Consider the following 20,599-nt stretch of genomic DNA (forward strand, 5'->3'; position numbering starts at 1 on the left):
TTTCCTCTCTTTGACGTTCCGCTCTGCCTTCATTCTTTCGCCTTTTTGCCCTCTTGTCTTCCCCTCCATTTTCTCTTCACCATCCTTCTATCCCCACCCTTCCCCCTTCCTCCCAGTTTCTCTTGTGTTGTCCCTCTTATCTTCTGCTCCCTCTCAGTTTTTTTTCCATCGCTTTGGTTCAATATCCCATTATCCGCTTTTTCCTTTTTTACCTCTTTCCCTCAGTTTCCGTTCTCCTTCCTCATCATCACACGCTCACTTGCCATTTCTTCTACGCTGCTAATCTCTCTTCTTTTTCCTACTCCTTTCATCCCATCTCCTTTGCTATATTCCAATCTGGGTTTCTCCATGTTGTTATTATATGTATTGCATGTGTGGTTTCAAATAATTGTTATGCTTTGCTGTATAGCGCCCTTAGTCAGGTAAATAAAAAAACTCATTCATTCTCCCTTCTGCTCAGTGGAGGCTGCTGTGTTGAAAGAGCCCCAACACATCAGCAGGCCTCACCCTGTTTAGTGTTGCCAACACATGTGCTACTCATGTCTGCCTCCTAAATTAAGAGGAAAGGCCACCTAAGGACACGTCCTGCACTACAGGGAATATTTCTTTTTTGGAGCCCAATGAGTTCTATGCCGGTGAGGCATAGGACGTCTGGCCCCGCTAGCCTCTCACCTTTGCGCAAATATCATACATTCTCACGTATGCTGATTGCAGGGGATGAATGGGGTGCCATCCGGCTCTCCATGCAGCAGCAGCGAGCTGAGGGTGAGAACAGGTGAGATATATGCATGTGTGCGTGTGGTTCTCTGTGCATTTGTCAATGTATCGCATGGGTGTATGTATGCATGTAAAGTGTGTGTGGATGGGTTGGGTGGATGGAGGAGAGCCACACTTGCAGGGGGTTAAAGGGGATCCAGTGTGAACAGGCGTCACCATTGCTCAGCCATCCTGTGCATGCGTGCGAGATGGGGAGAGGGAGAGGAGGGTCACTATTGCTGCAGAGGAAAATGGGGAGGATCCTACTTTGGTGCAGCCAGTATGGACATTTATTCTTTCAGTGGCATGGCTATGTGGACATGCAAGTCTACATTGGACCAGCCAGAATAGACATGTTTTCTTACAGTCGCATGATGTTTTTGTACTGGCATTATGGGCCAAGCAACATGATGTGTGTTATTATTTGGCCATACTTGCCTACATTGTTGCTGCCAATACGGGCATGTTTTCCTTTCTGGTGGCTTGGCCTTTTTAGCTGGCGTTATGTGCACAACCACAATGAATATGTTCTTGCATAAGAATACTGGCATATATTGGTGAAACCAGCATGGGCTTGCATGATTTTCTATACTGGCAGGATACCTGCATATATTGTGGTCAACAGCATCATGAGAATGTAGAATAAATGCTCTTGTGCACTACTAGTGGAATGGCATATGTTAGATTTTTTAATATGTTACTTTACAAAACTGTGTGGATTTTCTACACATTATTTAAAAAAATGTTCATGAGAAATGTTAACTCCCCTCTAGTTAAAAATACAGCAGCACCCACTGTTTCTGCTCTCTGTTGTACCCACTCTTTCTGATTCCTCCCCTGCACTCTATCTTCATACCCTATCCCCCACCTCTGTCCTGCACTCTCTTCCTCCATCCTCACTTACATACATAACACTTCTGCTTGTTTCTGTCTTTGTTTGTATCTGACCCTCTTTCTATGCCCGTTCCTCCCTTGCTCTGTTTCTAAGACTCTGGGTAATTAGAAAGTTCTGTCGAACCACTGACTGAGTAGAACATGTTTTTCAGTTTGGAGGAAACTTATTAAAAAAGTGAAAACAGAATGTTACTTGAATGTCATCATTGCAGCTAATTATAACTTTAAAACTCTTTTTCCAACTGCCTAAAACTTTATTAGTCCTATTAAATTGACTATTTAGGCCCTTGCACTGATTTGGAAGGCAAGTGTAACAACTACTTTTCAGAGAAAATGTTACCATTTTATAAGGAGTTTAAGGATCGACCCTTAAATGATTATGGTAATTTGGACAGTAACTCTCTCTAACCTGGGAACATGTCTTTCTTCACCCGTCGGAATTGGTAAACTCTTTAAAAATGACTTTCTATTCTAATGATTTAATGCCAGCATAAACCATCTCTGCTTTGCAAAATTATGCAGTACATCCCCCTATTTATTTCCATCCCTTGGTTCAATCTTTATTTTTCTACAGTAGTTCCAAAAACCTGTTGAAAATATCAATCCAAGGAAGCAATAATGGAGTGCACGATTTGCAAGGAGAACAGTTTTTAACACATGCATATTATGGCCGGGAGGGTCAGTCAGCTCTGTAGAACTGAAAACGCTCTCGATCCGCCCACATTGAGTTACAGTATTTAAAGACAAAAACCACAAAATTGGAATACATTACAAACATGAAGTCCGTGTCAATCCCATGTTCCCCAGTGGCTCCCACCTATAGAGAAATCTAAACACAATATACATTAGTACCCCCATTAGTAAGCCCCATTGATTAGTACATTACCCCATGACCATCCTAAGTGTAACCCCCCAGGCATGCCGAATTGTGCAGTCAGCAGACACTACTTCATCCTGATTGGCTAACATTTACTAAAACGGCATACCCTCATTGGCCAAACCAAGTTCATGTAACTTCTGATGCGCAGTCCCACCAAAACAACCCAATCGTGTAGTCACTGTGAGCAGTGAGGTCAACAAATTAGACACAGCCATATCCTCTCCCATGAGCTCAGTCAATTTAGCAATACCAGGTAGTTCTCAGCCCTTGCAGCAGTTTACTCTGCAACACTTTTTGCAACTTCCTTTTGGAAACATGTTGCTGTCCGTAGCACAGATTTTTCCGGCTATCTCTTGGGAACCGGGTGGCTTCATAAAAACATAACTGTAGCTCCCATCCTTGGAAATTAATTGTTCATATTTATTCGTGCTACCCAGCCATTCTAATGCAGACGCAGTTATCCCAACACTCCTTAGGGGGCCGTAAAACCACAATCCAGTTTTGACACTTTGGCAATGCCTTCACCCAAGGCTCCATTCACACCAAAATATGTTTGTTCCAACTATATGTATTTTATCTGTCGTCAAGAACACAAACCGTTATTCTACATTTCATTAGACGCTCCGGGGAACAGCCAAGGCCTGCAACAATAACTAATATGTGTGCTACACCCTACCCTTCCACCAAGGACCTTGGCATGCTCACCACTCGCTGGAGGAAGCAGGAATAAAGTTTAATTAAATGGAAAGACAGATGCTCAGAAATGCGGTCTAGTGCCCTAAATGAAAGAAATATACTCTAACGAGGCCTAGTGCAAAATGGCAGGACTCTGGTTAATGTGGCAAGAAGCCCTTATGCTAATATCAACCGGTAACAATATCTTTTGCTGCCCATCATTCCATCGTGTGCTTGGCAGCCTAGTGTTCTCTATAATGTGGCAAACCAAAGCAAAACTAAATCCCATGTGAAAATGACCTTAAATGCTGTGGCAAATGACACAAATACTAACTCCAAAAAAGACCAAATCTCCATGCTAATAGAACTTCCAGAGTGTGTACTTCCCTACACGTTTAGGGTGTTTCACCTGCATCCCAACATTTTCATCATATTTTGATGGAGGGAACGCAGTAGTGGTTAGGGTCCACGACTCGATTCCCACAGCTGCTAAACTGATTGTACATTACATTCTCATGTTCTTTTTAAATTGGGCTGCTTACCATTTAAGACACTCCGATTAGGCCACCTGTAAGAGCCTTCAGGCCAGCTTGTGGGAGGCTCTCTTTCTCGAACGGAACATAATCAAGCCCCGAAAGGGCCATAAAGTACGTGGACCCAGAGGGTCAGTTACACGTCATTATTATTTCTTAACAAGTGGCCAACTGGCAGAGACCCCGACCCCGTGAGTCCTTTGTCCCCACCCCCTTCTCTAGCCCAACCTCCCTCTTCATGTCATATGGCACAAACTGAGAGCCACCCACATAACAATGTGGGAATGCCACAAGAGTCTTCTTCAAGAGTCACGTTATGACGTGACAGCTCCCCCATTTTTATAGTACAGCTTAACTCTTGTCTTTACCCCATTCCTCAATCAGTCTGAGAGGCTTTGCGCGGCTACGTTGAGGTCATCTGGGGCACAGAGGTTCTTTGGTGGGCGAATATTGTCCTACGCGCTGTTCCTCATCTCCAGAGGGTTAACTATCTCCTTGGTATGAATCATCCGACACTCACTCATCAACACTGCTACTTGACAGCTCCCATTTTTCAGGTATGTGAACTTGAAGTCTTTTGAAACAAGATGAGTTTCATGTGACCTCTTGTTGGCAATATCCACAGGCTGTTATCATGTTGCCCTTCTTGGCAGTCACTAGGAGCATTTCTGGGGCAAATGTCGAGTCTTCCTTTTGGGCCCGGGGCTGGCACAGCACTACCTGGTTTCCCAGGACCACCTCGCACACCTGCGCTCTTCTTCGTGTGTCAGCCCTTTCCTTCATCCTCTCCTTTCGTTTTTGTTACGATCCTTGACTTGTTGTTCATCGGGTGTAATGGGCTGTCGACTTTGACTCTCAGGTAATCGTGTTCTGATGACTTGTCGAAATTTGTAACGTATTCGGGTGCGGTTGGGGAGCCAGTAGTGCGGGGAGCCAGTAGTGTGCACAGTTTGCATCCGCTGATGGCTTCTTCCACTAGAGTGTCACCAGATCTTCTCATGCAAATGTTTTGTGGAGGCTACTCCCCGGTGACCTTCATGTGCTAGCTCGATGATACGTTTACCTAGCGAAGATGAAATGACAACTTTTTAACCTTTCATTACAATGTGGTTTTCAACCACTGTCAGCTCTTACTTTACTAGATCCAATGCCTTGCTGTCATTTTTCACAGTCTCTTCCTCGTGTTGTGCTCGTAGTTTGGCGTGTGACATCCTGTCGGTCTGTATGCAGTCGGATATTATAGCAAGTGCTTTGTCATTTTCGTACTCTTTATGTATGGTGCCCAGTCCACCAGCAGAGGTTGAAGATGATGTATGATATAGTTGATGTAGTTGTCTGCGATGGATGGGCCAGCTCAGGCTGGAACTGCAGGTGTCTTGACAGGTAGTCCGCCGGGTTATTTTCCTTTGATGGTGTATGATGTTAAATGTATAGTCCTGGAGACGTAGTACCAACCTTGCTATTCTCTGGGGCATTCTTGCCTTGGGATCACCACATTTGTTTTGTAGGATCCAGTTTTCAGAAGTATTTGGCTCCATGTAGAAGGTGAATCATATCTCTTATTCTCAGAGCTTGATGTCTTTCCTTTTCTATGGGCTCATTTGCTCTTCGCATATCTACACACAGCCTGATGGAACCATCTGGTGATTTCTTTGGTACAGGTACTATAGGTGAAACCCACAGAGTGGGTCCTGTTGCTGGTTCTATGACATGTTGTTTTAGTAATTTGTGGATTTCATCCTCAACTTGGTGTTGTATATTAATAGGTATTCCCCTGTAATGTTGGGCACCAGGTTTTACTTCCGGATTGATATGAATCTGGAATTTCCGATTCTTTAGCTTCCCTAATCCTTTAAACAACTTTGGGAAAGCAGCCTCAATGTCTTATGGCCGCGAGAAATACTTCTGAGCCATCAATTGGTACATGATGTGGACTAGTCCCATGTCCACTGCCATCTTAAAACTGAGTATGCATCCGCTTTTTGCAACATGATATTTGTGTGCACACGTGACTGATATGTCCCCTTTGCAGGGCATGGCATGGTGGAGCCATAGGGGTAGATGTCTACCATAGCTTTATTGAGTTTTCGTGCATTGGGTAGAGTGTCATAGGCTTCCTCACTAATAGTGTTGACAGTGGCGCCAGTGTCGATGAGAAAGTCCATAGGCGTGTTATTTACTTGGATACTAAGAACAGGGATATTTTGTGCTGCAGTGTTGTTGTTTTATGCCCACATGTACTCTCCTGCATGGGAGTACACATAACCACATCTGTAACATGTGGGCTTATTGAGTCTTGGTAGCGAGTTGACAGATGAAGATAATTGGAATCTCCCATGAGGCATGTACTCGACAAGTCTCTCCTTTCCCCTCACTGCCCCGGATTACCGGTAGGGAGACCCGGCCCACATGACCGGACCAGCATAGCACCGGAGGCCTACCCTCCGTGTGCTTTGCTCTACTGGGCCTTTATTCGATCTACCACGAGGCATGCACTTGATAGATCAGCAGGAAATATCGAGGCTTAGAACCACCAAAAATTAAATCTGCCAGTCACAAAGTCAAAGTTATAAGTATAACTTTTATTCTGTACAGATACAAATATGAAAGTAGATAGCTATCTGGTTCTCAAGCGCCTCGCAGTGTGTACCAGCAGACATCGTGAGGGGAGAGGGTACTGGACATTACAAAACTCACAGTATTTATAGTTTCTTCCCCAAGCCCGGTTACATTGTCCAGCCCCTGTTCAAGTTACTCAGTTGCTAGAGTTCATGCCCAGTTCACATAGCAAATACAGCATGGTTGTTTCCAGGTTTAAGACACAATCTTTTACACACGAAATACAATGATGACAAACTTTGCTTTTCTTGGACATGTAGACTCCTCTGTGTTCTTTAGCTTTAGGGTAAGTCTAATTCCAAGAGATGAGCACAAAGGGTTTCCTTCAAAGCACACAGCTTTAGTTGCTGTTCTGTTCTTGATTGTCGTGCAGAGTATGGAACCTCCGTCCCCAAGCACCACAGAGGAAGAGTAAAAGCACTCCCTCTGCGGTTATTGGGGCCACAGGTGGGTTTCCCTCGCCGGTCTGATACCACGAAACTGCTGACCCCAGACAGCTGTAGAAAAAGGTCTGATTAGTTACCAAGCGAGCACAATAAAACACACTGATGAAAAGAGAAGGCAGAGTCTTACCTATGTGGAGAGTTGGTATGCCGTATACCTATGCTGGGGTACTTCGTGGAGAGGGGGGGTGATCAAGTGAGCTGGCCTCCCAGTAGTATCAAGACCAAAGTCGTGCGAGGGTCCACCCAACCAACCTGCAGAGATATATGCGCAAGCTGGAATGGCGAGAAGCCAGATCCGAGACACAAAATCCGTAAGGGGCAATCCAAAGGCAATTCCGAATAACGTTCCAAAGCAAACAAGTAGTCAGGAGGGGCAGAAGAGCAGAGCAAGGTCCAGAGTCGAAATCCGTGTCAAAAGCCGTGAATCCAAGAAGCAGAATAGCTGAACAGAGTCCTCCGGTGCGAACAGCTGTGAAGCGCTGTTTCGCGGGAGTCCATCGTTTAAATCCTGTGTGTCCCTGTGTCAGCTGATCCGCGAGCGGGACCGGTGAGCGTGTCACGTGACCCGGGACCAGGAAGTGCACGCTGGAACTGTGTTGACGAATGCCGAGGCGTTTGTCTGTAGTTGCTGTCCCGTAAGCGCCATGGAAGCCGCCAGTGGAGGTATGGAAAGCTCCTATTGTACCTGGTTGTTTGGTGCTTCCGACCCCAGAGATGAGCCTGCTCACGTGACACCCCCCGGACATGAGAGCGTGTGTGAGAGCTGTGTGAGGATGAGGGGTGTATGACTGGCGTACTTGAACGGAGCCGTGAGTGCGTGACAGAGCCCCCCCCCAAAGGCCCACGACCCCGTGGGCACAACGGATTATCCCTATGGAAACGGGAGACTAAACGAGGGGCAGAGACATCCCCAGCAGGGATCCAAGGCCACTCCTCGGGACCATAACCGACCCAGTCCACTAAGTATTGAAGACCCCCCCGAAAAAGACGGGAACCTAGAATGGCAGACACCTCAAAAACGTCCGGAGAGGACGGAGAAACCGGGGCAGCGGGGAAGCGAAGACGAGTAGGGCTAGGACATGGCCTGAGGAGAGAAACGTGAAAGACAGGATGCAGCCGCCAAGAGGAAGGGACCCGAAGGCGATCAGCCACCGGATTGATGACCCGAGAGACCAGATAAGGGCCCACAAAACGGGGTAACAACTTGCGACAACCCCGCAAATGCAAGTGACGGGACGAGAGCCACACTCGATCCCCAACAGAAAAGGAAGGAGCGTCAGAGCGCTTCAGATCCGCAGAGGCTTTCATCGAGGCCTGAGCCTCTCTGAGATGCACCAGGGTCTGCGAGTGGACAGCAGAGAGATCACGGATGCACGAAGAGGCGGCCGGATTGCCAGATAGCGAATAGTCGGGAATGGGCAGGATCTTAGGGTGCTGGCCATACAAGGCGTAGAATGGGGTGAACCCTGTGGATGAATGAGTTGCATTGTTATAGGCAAATTCAGCTAAATGCAGGATGCGCAACCATGACCGTTGGTGTTGGAAGGTCAGACAGCGTAAGTATTGTTCCATAGTCGGGTTGACCCTTTCGGTCTGGCCGTCCGTCTCGGGATGATATGCCGAAGAGTAGCGGGAGTCGATCCCAACTAACGTGGTCAAGGCTCGCCAAAAGCGGGAGGTGAACTGGGAACCCCTGTCGGATACCAAGACAGACGGCAAACCGAAGAGACAGACGACGGAACGAAAAAACAACCCTGCCAACGCCGGGGCCGAGGGGATACCAGTGCACGGGATGAACCGTGCCATCTTGGTGAAGGAGTCAACCACTACCCAGATAGTATCGTAACCCTGGATCCTGGGGAGGTCTGTTACGAAATCCATCGACAAAGTGTGCCAAGGCCGAGGAGGGACGGGCAGGGGTTGAAGCAAGCCTAACGGACAGCCTCTCCGGTGCTTGCATTGGGCACAGACAGAGCAGGTGCTGACGTAACACTCCACGTCTCTCCTCATAGAGGGCCACCAGCACCTGTAACAAGGAGAGAGTCCGACGCTGACCAGGATGTGCGTGAACAGGAAGGTCATGTGACCATTCGAGGGCCAGGTTCCGGGCATCAGAAGTGGGCAGAAACAGCTTGTCATGGAAAAAGGGCAGGCCCTCCCGCACCGTCAAGTCCCAGTCAGGAAGCAGGGAAGGATGGGCGGTAGTCCAGGAACGGATGCCGTCTAATAGAGGCAAAGAAGGGGTACAGAGGCATATGACTTTTTTTTGTCAAGCAAGGTTTCGGGATAGGCAGGCAACGAGACACCACCAGGAGAACGGGACAATGCATCTGCCTTGCCATTGGATGAACCAGGACGGTGTGTGATAGTGAAATCATAGGCGGTGAAGAATAAGTGCCACCTGACTTGCCTGCCGTTCAGACACTTCATGGACGCCAAGTCACGTAGGTTTTGATGGTCCGAGAATACCGTGACCCGGTGCTTTGCACCCAACAAGTGATGACGCCAGACCTGGAAAGCCTCCTTGACCGCCAGAAGCTCTTTTTCTGTCACGGTGTAGTGACATTCCGACGGCGTAAACTTGCGTGAGTGAAACGCGACTGGGTGCAGTCGTTTAGTAGTGGGACACTCCTGGGACAATATTGCCCCTAGGGCGAAAGAGGATGCATCTGCCTCCACTACGAAAGGCAATTCAGGATCGGGGTGCTGAAGGACAGGGGCCGTGGTAAAAGCGGATTTGAGAGTGTCGAACGAAAACTGTTGCTCAGAGGACCATTTGAATGGGACGAGGGGACTGGTGAGAAGTGTAAGTGGAGCTGTTATGGAAGAAAACCCAGAGATGAATCTCCTATAGTAATTTGCGAAACCAAGGAACGATTGCAGAGCTTTCCGTGAAGTAGGGACCGGCCAATCCAGAACCGCCTTGACTTTTGCATGGTTCATAGTGAGGCCTTGAGGGGAGATGTGGAAACCCAGGAACTCGATGTTGTCAGTGTGGAAGTGGCATTTCTCGGCTTTGGCAAACAGGGAGAAGGTGCGCAAGCGCTTCAATACCTCCCGCACATGTACCACATGTTCCTCCAGTGACCGTGAAAATACCAGTATGTCGTCCAAATAGACGACCATGAAAACGTCCAAAATGTCACTGAACACCTCATTCATGAAGCGCTGGAAAGTGGCGGGGGCATTACAGAGGCCAAAGGGCATAACCAGATATTCATAAAGCCCATAACGAGTGCAGAAAGCCGTTTTCCACTCGTCCCCCATCCTCACACATACGAGATTGTACGCGCCCCTAAGATCGAGCTTGGTGTATATGGATGCGTGTGTGAGGCGGTCCAATAGGGGTGTGATCAGTGGTATAGGGTACCGATCCTTCCTGGTAATGGCGTTCAAGCGCCGATAGTCAACACACGGACGGAGGTCACCCTCCTTTTTGGGCACAAAGAAAATGGGGCTGGCAGCAGGAGACGAGGAGGGACGTATGTGACCCTTACGTAAGGACTCCTGAATGTATGTCTTGAGAGTCCGCTCCTCCCCCGGGGACAGGGAATAGATACGACCCGTAGGGACTACAGAACCAGGTAGCAAATCAATGGGACAATCGTACTCCCGATGAGGAGGGAGTAGTTCCGAGGACACTTTATCAAAAACATCGCCATAGTCACGGTAAGCCTCGGGAATTACATCAGAAACCAGACCCACTGTGTGTGCGCATCGAGCCCAGAGGTGGAAGGTACCTCCATGGAGAGATGCGCGATGGAGCTAAGGACCTGGGCAGGGGAATCCTCACCAGGGGGAGTCGATAGGCAAAACTCCTGACAAATATCCGACTCAAAGTGTACCGTACCCGCTTTCCAATCAATCAGTGGATTGTGTAGCCGTAGCCATAGAATACCCAAGATGACCCCGTATTGTGGCATGGTAATCAAATCAAAACTAATGGTTTCCTTGTGTATGCTTTGTACGATCAACAAAAGGGGGGCTGTCTGGTGTTTAACAGGCCCAGACACCAACGTGCTGCCATTAATGGAGTGTACCTGCTCTGGTCGGGTTTTGTTGATAAGCGGCAAGTTGTAAGAGAGGGCCAAAGAAATGTCCATATAGTTGCCAGTGGCACCTGAGTCTATGATGATGGTGACTGGGTGTTGGTTGTTTGTACTAGGTTGTAACAAAGCCTGCACCGCAAGGGGTCGGATGGTACCAAAGGCAGGCGAGGGGTTCGGGGAAGGACAAACAGTGCTCGATCCTGCCCCCGATTCTAGGGTCGAGCCACCCGAAAACCCTGCGTCCTGGGCTTGGGACAACGAGGACAGTTTTTTACGAAATGTCCCAGTAACCCACAGTAATAACAGGCGTTGTCCTGTCTCCTGCGCTCCCTTTCGGAGGAAGTTAACGGACTACGGAGCCCTCCGATTTGCATGGGCTCCGCAGTAGTCTCGGAGGAAGGAGAGACAGTGGTGGAGGCGTGACCAGAGAACCGGGCTTCGGATCGGCGTTCAAGACGTCTGGCATCGATCTGAAGAGCCAGGTCCACTAGATCAGGGAACAAAGTGGGCAGGGAAGGCACTGCGGTAAGCGCGTCTTTCATGGAATTGTTCAAGCCCTTATAAAAGACGATGGCTTTCTTACCCTCTGGCCAGGAAGTCTCTGCGGACAACTGGTTAAACCGCGTAAGATACTCAATGAGTGTTCCCTTGCCCTGGTGGAGATCCAAGAGTTCCAAATCCCGGGATTGTACCTTGTGGCGAGTATCAAAGATGCGTGACATTTCGACTACAAGAAGATCAAAGTCGTATAACATAGGGCTATTGCTTTCGAGTAGGGGGTTAGCCCAGGCTGCCGCAGTACCAGTCAGATGTGATAACAAAAAGGCAGCTTTTGAGGTGGCATCGGGGAAGGAAGTGGGACGACAAAGGAAGTGTAGCTTGCACTGATTGATAAACGTGCGGTACTTGTCAGGGTCCCCTTGAAACCTTTCGGGTGCAGCCAGGGGGAAAGGAGTAGGGAGAACCAGGGGAGAGGGCGAAGTCGAGGTCGAGCCTCGGGGCGTGGATAATGGTGGTACCGTCTCTCCGAACTCCGTATCAACGGGCAGAGGGTGGCGTGTGCTTTGGAGGGTGTCTAGCCGCTGATGAAGGGCTGTGGTTGCTGCGGCCATGTCAGCTCTGAGTATTGTGATCGCTTGCACTAAGGCCGCCATGGGGTCATTCGCGGAACCTTCCATACTCTGCACGACAAGAGGCTTCACAGTCTGTTCTGTTCTTGATTGTCGTGCAGAGTATGGAACCTCTGTCCCCAAGCACCACAGAGGAAGAGTAAAAGCACTCCCTCTGCGGTTATTGGGGCCACAGGTGGGTTTCCCTCGCCGGTCTGATACCACGAAACTGCTGACCCCAGACAGCTGTAGAAAAAGGTCTGATTAGTTACCAAGCGAGCACAATAAAACACACTGATGAAAACAGAAGGCAGAGTCTTACCTATGTGGAGAGTTGGTATGCCGTATACCCATGCTGGGGTACTTCGTGGAGTGGGGGGGTGATCAAGTGAGCTGGCCTCCCAGTAGTATCAAAACCAAAGTCGTGCGAGGGTCCACCCAACCAACCTGCAGAGATATATGCGCAAGCTGGAATGGCGAGAAGCCAGATCCGAGACACAAAATCCGTAAGGGGCAATCCAAAGGCAATTCCGAATAACGTTCCAAAGCAAACAAGTAGTCAGGGGGAGCAGAAGAGCAGAGCAAGGTCCAGAGTCGAAATCCGTGTCAAAAGCCGTGAATCCAAGAAACAGAATAGCTGAACAGAGTCTTCCGGTGCGAACAGCTGTGAAGCGCTGTTTCGCGGGAGTCCAGCGTTTAAATCCTGTGTGTCCCTGTGTCAGCTGATCCGCGAGCGGGACCGGTGAGCGTGTCACGTGACCCGGGACCAGGAAGTGCACACTGGAACTGTGTAGACGAATGCCGAGGTGTTTGTCTGTAGTTGCTGTCCCGTAAGCGCCATGGAAGCCGCCAGTGGAGGTATGGAAAGCTCCTATTGTACCTGGTTGTTTGGTGCTTCCGACCCCAGAGATGAGCCTGCTCACGTGACACCCCCCAGACATGAGAGCGTGTGTGAGAGCTGTGTGAGGATGAGGGGTGTATGACTGGCGTACTTGAACGGAGCCGTGAGTGCGTGACAGTTGCTTTGCATTGTGTTGCAGTGTTTGAATGAAGATGAGGCTTGTAGACAAACATAACACTTTGAATGGCAGTTCATCTTGATTACAAGGTCTCTTTGCACTGAACAAATATTCTGCTCTCAGCAGTCGTAATGTTTACATAGGCTCAAGGTTCACCCTGCTGAGTGGCAGCTGAAAACACAGTTAACCATTTCAGGACAGAAAGCATGGGTTAGAATCAAATTGGTGGATGAAGCAAAGTCAACTCTATTTAGATCTGTTTAACCACAGTTTTTAATACAAATGCAAATGCGCTTAGCTCAACATTCATAATCAGATGGTATTTATGTGAACATGGTTTAACAAACCCTCCTTTTGGCCTAAACCAAGAGCTTTACTCAAACATTTGTATTATTCAAAAACCATGCATCAGTATCCGTACATCCTGAATCATATTCTTCAAAAACATCAATTGCCATTAACTCTTTGATAGTAATATCCTGGATAATTAAGGCATTAGTAGCTTTCTCAGGCATTTGTATCTTAGGTGCTGGTGTACCTATTATTTGTGCACAACATCCTCCTATCATGGACCATAGGACAGGGAGACATTGTAGACAACAACAACAAAACAGTATAATACCAAGGATTATCATAAGGAATGCAAATATTTTCCAACCCCATGATCGCAACAAGTCCCAGAACCAAGTACTAATATTCCAATTTCCCTCTGGGATATGTACTTCAGTACTCATGGTATGTAAACTTTGAATTGCCTTGAATTTAGTAGGCGAGGAGTCGGGTACAAAACACAACATGCAGATCCCACCATTTTGCATACCCCACCACGCTCAACTAGAATGATGTCTAATACCATTCTATTTTGAACGGCTACTAACCTTATTGCCTTTTGCTCTAGCGTCATGTTATACAAAATATCAGTGGTCCTATTGATGGTCTTTTCCCATACCCTTGCTAGTCTTCTGATATCCCCAGAATTCATTATTTGACTCCAGAATGGCACAAAGGATTTTGCTACGTCACCGAAGGCTTGTGAAGGTATATCACCATTCTCATCCCGCCTTGGACAAGCTTTAGAGATTTCAAAGGTGGTAGCAACATATACTCCTGGCAATAATATACCTAAGTAACAAGTATCCTGCCAATCTCTGGGTAACAAAGGGCATGCCTCATTAACGCAAACAAAATGCACTGGTTATCCTACATACAAAGGTCTGTCCTCACTAGTTAGATTTGCAATACTAGTACAACCCTCAAATGTACCCATTGGCTGAGATCCTTCTCATTGTATGTAGAAAGGAACAGCATTGGGACTATGATTGATAGTATAAGAAGGAGGCATGGCTTCCCGGTTGTCTACAGGAGCCATTTTAAAGGAGATCAATGATTGAAAAGGTCTAGAAAGTCTATCAGAAGGCCTAATAGAAGCAACATTGAGCTTTCTCCTATTCACAAAGAGAGAACATCCGGAAGGTGTTAACACTTGTTTTTCAAATTCATTGAGATTAGTTCCATCAAAATTCGCAGTAATACTGTTGTTCCAATGACCAAAGAATAGTGCTCTAAGTGAGGCATAGCAGACAGTGATTAAAGGAAGAGGATGAATATACCACACCAGTCCCTTTTCCCCATGTGCGGCAGTTTTGAACACACCCAGCAAAATTATTTTATTCAGAATCACATGGGTAGCGTTCATAATCATTAAGAGACTGTTATTATGGTAACCCTGTCTATGTTGGAAGTCTCGAGGAGGAAGGGTGTGCAGATGCACGAAGGGTGGAGACACAGTGGTGATTTTTTAAGTGGGTAGCAGAATATCAAGCGGATGCACTGTTTCCAGATACAAAACCCAAGTGTAAATACAATTATGAAGCAAGTTACTACTATGACCAGAAAACAGTATGTCGTCAGGGACCATGACCTTCGATGGGCAGATTCATCATTACACAAGTGACCAATATCTTTTCCAGCATGAGCTAATTTTGAATAGGCATTGTTTCTCAGAGTCCGTTTAGAAGCCTCTCCGTTAGGCTTTTTTTAGCTCATCCGCCGATGGCTTCTGGCCATGTGGCTTATGTTGGTTGTAGGTGGCTTTTGTTGGTCCCTTCCTCTTATTTAATGCAGCAGGGGAATGACAGGGGACTGACTTAATGATGATCGTCTTGTAGGTACAGCCGATGCTGTACTGTAAGTCTAATTCCTCGGTCGCAGATCGTACCTCAAGACTCCAGGTACAGTGTGATCTGCAAACAGAGTGTTGTTGTTTCCTGAAGGCAATGAAGACAATGGGGGAGCAGAAGCAAGATTGCTCGATGGTGAAAAAGAACTTGCAGAAGAAGCAACAATCTCCCCAGGCCACACGGGCTCAGGAGGGGTTTCCGGGACACCCTCGGTGTCAGCTAGAACAGGCTTTTTGTGAGCATCAGGGTCACAAGTTCCCTTCTCCTCGCCTCCATCATAGGCCAGAGGAAAAGGAATCTTCTTTCTATGTGCCCCGTGGATCCAGTTCTTCTTGCCGCTCACTCGGATGGCAGTCTGTGTAGCCAGGAGGACTTGATGCGGTCCTCTCCAGCGTGGTGCGAGACAGGAAGCTCTTTACTTTCACGAGCACCCAGTCATCAGGTCGAAGTCAATGACCTGGACCCTCATACTTTACTGGAATGGCTTCTTGCACCTGTTGATGAATCAAAATACAAGTTCTGAGTTAACTGGTCACAATAGTCAGAAAGAAGTACATTTTCGATATCTTTCAGTAATTTGGGCTCTGGTATCCTAAAAAGGGCATAGGAGGGAGGCCGAAAGTACCCCTTGGTGTAGGAATTCCTCTGCCGCTATTGTGCTGTAGGCATACTATGCAACTTTGGACAAGACGCTAAGCAGTCTTTGGAATATTTACATTAACCCAGAAAGGTTTTAACATTTTGCAAATCTTTTTGGTACATATGTGAGTTGGACCATGAGCCATTGTCACCATAGCGGTAACATAAGCATTGGGCTGCATCCATTTTCAGTTTTCAGTGTCTACTCAACAACCTTCATCATAAAAACTTGCTGGACCCTCTAACCACTGTTAAAGTTCATCTGGAGTAGCATCAGCTTGAATTTCTTTTATGCAACCAATTCCTTCATCTATCACACAAGTGTTAGTGACCCCTTTTTTAGGGTCCAACACATACATCTTTGAATGAAATTCAATGGCAGTTTGTTTGGCTATTCTGTTAGCAAAAGCGTTTCCTTTTCCCACTTCGTCTGTTATTTTCTGGTGTGCAGCGCACTTCATTATTGCCAACTGTGTAGGAAGCGCAAGTGCTGAAAGTAGCCGAACAACCAAGGTACCATATTGTATTTTAGTTCCATGCGAGGTCAAGAAACCTCTGTCTGTCCATAGTCGACCAAAGTTGTGAACCACCCCAAAGGCATACACTAACTTCACACTAAGCCCTTCAGAAAGTTCACAAGCCAGAGCTTGTCAACACAATAATCTCTGCGGCCTGCACAGAATTTTGCGGAATTATTTTGGTTTCCACTATCATGCTTAAAGTGGTGATTGCATAAACAGCAGTGGATGTACCATCCGGAAGTTTGAAGCAAGAGCCATCGCAAAACAGCTCCCCTTGTGGTTTCTTTAAGGGTGTATCATTTAAATCAATTCTGCCTTTAGTCTCTTTCTCTGTGGTATAGAGGCAGTCATGTGACGTCTTGTCACTGCAAGCAATTTCTTGCGGAAGAGGCAATAGTTCGGCCGGATTTAATGAACAACATCTCTTAATTTGAATATGCGGTGCAAATAGAATCAGCTTGTATCTTGTTAATCGTGCTTATGTGAGATGTTGTGTTTGCGTTCTGTTTAATGGAACGTCTACAGAGTGAGATTCCATCACAGTTAGGGGGTGACCCAGAACCATACCCTCACTCTTTTTTACAGATGCAGCAGCAACAGCAACAGCTCTCAAAAATCTTGGCAAAGCGCATGCAACAGGGTCAAGCGTGGAGGAAAAATAAGCACATGGTCGATTCTTTCCCCCATGCTCCTGCGTTAACACACCCAAAGCACATCCTCCACATTCATGCACATACAACACAAAGGCCTTTACAACACAAAGGCCTTTTCATAATTAGGTGTGCCCAAAACTGGCGCTGAACACAACGCAGCCTTGAGCAGATCAAAAGCTTTCTGGTAGTCCATGTTCCATGGTAAAGGCAAAGAAATGCCCTTCTTTGTCAATGCCAACATTGAAAATTTGGGATCCACTATCTACAGTATGAAGCTATACCTATCAAGGCTTTGACCTCTTTCTGTGTATTTGGGGCAGACATGCTAGATATGCTTTATATCCGTTCAGGTATCAGTCTTCTTCCCTCCTTTGACAGGAGGTAGCCTTTATATGCGACCTCCTGTTGACAATAATGAAACTTTTTTTTGTGACGCCTTATGCCCATGTTCTGCTCGATGAGTAAGCAGCAACACAGTGCCCTCCTTGCAAGCAACTTCAGAATCAGCAGCTAAAAGTAAATTGTCTATATACTGTAAAAACGTGCAAGTAGAAGGTAACTCAAGTCTATCAAGGTGTTCCTTCAATGCTCTACTATAGATGCTTGGACTCTCAGTGTACCCTTGTGGTACAAGAGTAAATGTAAATGAGCATACTCCTAGGCTGAACACAAACAAATATCTTCTGTCAACATGTACAGGAATACTGAAGACGGCATTCTTTAAATCCACAACACTAAGGGAACGGAATTTTGTTGGAGCGAAATCGTTAAATGCACTCCATCCTGAGAACAATAAACTACAGCATTTAATTCTTACAACAAATTTAACCCCAGGAAATTTTCGTCACAATTTGTCGTCAAAAGAAATGGACATGAATCAGTAAATGGCCCCAGTGCAATCGGTACTGGTTGAGAGACCGGACTAACCATTGGTGTACCAGAAAACCTGACAGAGGAATATCCAGAACCCGTGAATGATCAATGGAAAACTTCTGTGCTCCCGTATCTATCAAAAATAACCACCTGCATCTCAACGTAGGGCCCTTTCTGATCAACGAGAATAGGTACAGGTCCAGACTCTGCTTCAGGCTGCCCTAGCGGAACCGGATGTCATCAAATTCGAGATTCTCCGAAAAATAAACAGTCGAAGGATTATCAAAAATGTTCCCACTATTGACACAATGTTGCTGAATATCCTGTGAAGATGACTGTTGATTCTGAGTGAACTGACTTCTACCAGGACCCCCTATCCCAGGACGGCCTCTGGATCATCTACCCATGGCACCATATGTGCTATTTGATCTTTGCTGAAGGACCGGGCATTGTGCTCGCCAATGGCCTTCCTGTCTACAATAGGCACATTGGTTCATGTGTACAGGACCCAGTTGTGCATTACTCTGTGGCATAAATTGACCTCCAAACTGCGTATTCACACCCCTAGTTCCTCTATTTGCTGCAACAATACTTTAGTTTTCAAGTCTCCTTTCTTCTTTTCTATCTTCTCCTTTTCGGTACTAACCCTATTTTCACAGTACTGAGCCATATGTAATACTTCAGACTGTGATTTCGCTTACCAAGCGCCCTCGGAAGTCATAATTTGTGATTGGATTTCAGGCAACAATCCGCTCACAAACCTGTCTACAGCCTTTTCCCTGACTCTGTACTTAAGTCTTGACCACTGAAATCTGAAAACACTTATTCAAATTGATTACACAATTCAGTAGCACCTTCAGATGTCCCTTGGATGCAAGCTGTAAGCTTGTCCCAAACTATTCTTCTCTCTGGAACCAGAGTTTTCAATTTAGGTACTATTCTGCCTGGCAACATCAGTAAAATGTGTGCCGGTTCCTCACCAGCCTTTCTTTCCCCATCTATTTGCACCAAGTTAACCCATGTATCACCCATCCCCGCCTGATCATCTACAGTTCTAATCTGTTTCCATAAATCAGCAGGAAGGATCACTGGGAAAATCAAATCTATATCACCCAGCGTGAAAACTGATGAATACAAGACAGATTCAATTTCTTTATAAAAATATTGTTGGATTCTTCCTAATATCTGAAATTGTCTGTCTAATAGTATTCACTTCCTGTCTAGAAAATGGGACATGCACAAACTGTGAGACATAATGTGCTGCAATAGTAGTGGCTGGTGTGCCTGCTGCAGCATCAGCTGGAATTTCTACTTTGGGAACAAATGTTGGAGGAACCTCCCTCATTAGCAATTGCAAAGTAGGTAATTCTGAATGCTTATTAAGCAACAAAGCTAAATCTAGTGACAAAGTAGTCAAAGCAGTATCAGGCGAAAATGCTCTCTTATGACCATCAAATCTGCGGGACAACAAACCTTTCTCTTCATAAACTCATCTTGTAGATACTCTACCATCACTTGTAACACTATCCTTTGCATTGCCGGAGCATACTGACTAAACGTGTCATGCACTTCAGTGGGAGAAATTGAAACATCCGAAATTCATCTAAGAGCGTCTCTTGTGCAAATGCGCGTTTCTTCACTCACTGGTTTCAATGAAGGAAGAAATAGTTTCTGCACATATGAGGCTTCCAATCTATTACCATCTAATTCATCATTCTGCAACCCAACTAACTCCCTTTTAAACTCAAATACATTCTCAACATGCTCATGTACTTTCTCCACAGTGTCCCTTGAGTGGGCAAGGACATTCAAATCCCTCAACCCCTGTAGGACATTCATATCCGTCAAATCAATCCAAATATCGGCTAAATGCGTTCCCATCCTCTCTATCAAAATAGCCTGCTCGGGAATACTTTCTTGGACAGAAATCGCAACTAAGACAGCTGATTCTTCATCTTCTTCTATATCTTTCTTAGCCCATGCGTACAATTCTCTTTTTCTAGCTTTAGATACTGTACCGCGAGTCATTATTCTTGAATCAGCTCCTGCCCCTTCAATCACTACAAGAGGAGCAGAACCACTTGGAAAAGAAAGTTCAGACAAATCGTGTTCAATAGATAGTGGAGACACTACCGCTGGTGGTGGAGACGGAATTATGGGAACAGTAACTATCGGTAAGGGTAGAGGTGCAGGAGGAAGAATAACAACAGGAAGAGGAGCAACAGCAGGAAGAAGAGGAACAACAGCAGGAAAAGCAGGAACAACAACAGGAGGAGGTGCAGCAAGCAGGAAGAAGAGGAACAACAGCAGGAAAAGCAGGAACAACAACAGGAGGAGGTGCAACAGCAGGGGGAGGCACATAAGGAGGAGGTGCAATTGCAACAGTTCTAAGCTCATTTAATAGCTTATTAATCTGTTCATCTGAGGTATGAAAATCCTGAGACGAATATATTTTCTGTACTCCAAGTTGAAAGCCCTATCCATACTTCGAATAGATTCTGACTGTTTCTGTTGATCATACGATAATGGCTTTTCAGTGTTCGACATGTGTCCACCTGCATGTTTTTCTTTAATCTTGTAATGTTGCTGCATAGCTTCCTTTCTCCAATCTTTAATTACATCAAATGCTGCAGGTCTAGGCTGTTTCTTCAATAATATGGACTCTTAATACTCTATGTAAGCAATTTCAAAACTACCATAGACTGGTCACTGAAGTTCGGAAACATGTCTAGTTTGTCTGTGCCAAATATCAT

At 46.3% G+C, this 20,599-nt stretch overlaps 1 long non-coding RNA gene across 1 annotated transcript in view; it reads right to left on the reverse strand.

Annotated features, from left to right (window-relative positions):
- Positions 1-13,211: 13,211 nt before the first annotated feature.
- The window catches only part of LOC138462604 (uncharacterized), a 214,039-nt gene continuing 206,651 nt past the window's right edge, over positions 13,212-20,599 (reverse strand). Inside the window, exon 3 of the long non-coding RNA XR_011265743.1 lies at positions 13,212-15,654. This is a non-coding gene — a long non-coding RNA (uncharacterized lncRNA). The remainder of the gene's footprint in view (positions 15,655-20,599) is intronic.

Source organism: Ambystoma mexicanum, chromosome 1p (assembly GCF_040938575.1).
Source record: "Ambystoma mexicanum isolate Mex_15411 chromosome 1p, UKY_AmexF1_1, whole genome shotgun sequence".
NCBI classification, from domain to species: domain Eukaryota; kingdom Metazoa; phylum Chordata; class Amphibia; order Caudata; family Ambystomatidae; genus Ambystoma; species Ambystoma mexicanum.